The following is a 1,293-nucleotide window of genomic DNA, read 5'->3' as shown; positions in this document are numbered from 1 at the left end:
TACTTATACATTATTATTTGTATTGTTTTATATATTATCAGTTTTAAGTATTATTTATTGTATTATTATATTATGCATCATCAATATTATTTACCTGATTAGTTAACAGGACAACTCAAAGGTGTTTTTGATCAGACATGATTAGCGTGTTTGTGGCGGGGTTGGATTTAACGCCGTCTCCAGAGGAGCGTACAACAGAAAGCAAACACGAGTCCCTGTGTATTTTACCCATGATGCTGTTCTTCAGCACATCAGATCACAGCAGCAAACACACACCTGAGGAGGAGGAGGCCACAGAGGCCACAGAGGCCCCGCCCCCTCCTGACTCCGCCCACCCGTCTCTCCTGGCCAGTCTCCTGGCACACCGCCGCTCGTCCGTCAGCGTGCCGCCGTCCAATGAGATCAGCCCTCCGCTGCGAGGCTCCGCCCACCTGCCGTACCTGATGCACTCGCCCTTCTTCCTGTTCTCCTACGATCTGGAGGAGCAGGAGGAGAGCGCGGCTCAGAAGAGCAGCAGGTAGACGCTTCAGCCACGCGTATCCCATGATGCACCTGCTCACGCGTGTCTCTGAGCCCACCGAGGCCAGCCAGAGTTTACCTGCTGATTCCCTCCTCACTGATTCACTGGGCACCTGATATTCTGTCTGCAGTGTGAATGCGTCACGTAATGGTTGTGATGTGATGTTTAAGCTTTAGGTGAACTGCGTCTGACGTCACAGCGGATTCAGGGATCACGTGACTTCATTAACACCCGCTCTGTCCGTGTGTCGTTTCTCGCAGGTCGTTTTCTGCTAGTTCTTCATCCACACAAGCCAAACAACACAGTGACAGGTGAGCTCAGCACTTTATACAATACAGACTGATTCTAAGCTAAACATAACAGTGTTAATGCTGTAAAATTAATCAATTATGAAACTCGTTCAACTTCAGCTGTAAAGCAGCCCTACAGAACATTATTCAGATCAATATTGATTCAGTTTAGTTCAATAACTGTGTCAATATTATATTATCAATATCTTTTATTATTTACATACAATTAATATTATTATTATTATATATGTTTTATTACAGTATTCTATTATAATGCAATATTATGTATTTTTATTTTATATATTATAATTTTTATATTACCAGTATTATTTATTATTTACACATATTACTATTTAATTATTTTGTATAGTGTCATTTATATTTACTTAAATATTCAAATGTATTATATTACATTATTTAATATATTATCAGTATTACTATAATATATATATATATATATACATACACACACACACACACACA

The 1,293-nt window shown here is 39.8% G+C and overlaps 1 protein-coding gene across 1 annotated transcript in view; it reads left to right on the top strand.

Moving 5' to 3' along the window:
* Positions 1-774: 774 nt before the first annotated feature.
* LOC107568013 (FH1/FH2 domain-containing protein 3-like) overlaps positions 775-1,293 on the top strand; it is a 23,474-nt gene continuing 22,955 nt past the window's right edge. Inside the window, exon 1 of the mRNA XM_016253844.1 lies at positions 775-831. The gene's annotated coding sequence lies outside the window, so the exon portion shown is untranslated. The remainder of the gene's footprint in view (positions 832-1,293) is intronic.

This window comes from Sinocyclocheilus grahami, unplaced genomic scaffold (assembly GCF_001515645.1).
Source record: "Sinocyclocheilus grahami isolate Dianchi unplaced genomic scaffold, SAMN03320097.WGS_v1.1 scaffold1207.1, whole genome shotgun sequence".
NCBI lineage: Eukaryota > Metazoa > Chordata > Actinopteri > Cypriniformes > Cyprinidae > Sinocyclocheilus > Sinocyclocheilus grahami.
This window is presented reverse-complemented; position numbering and strand designations above follow the sequence as displayed.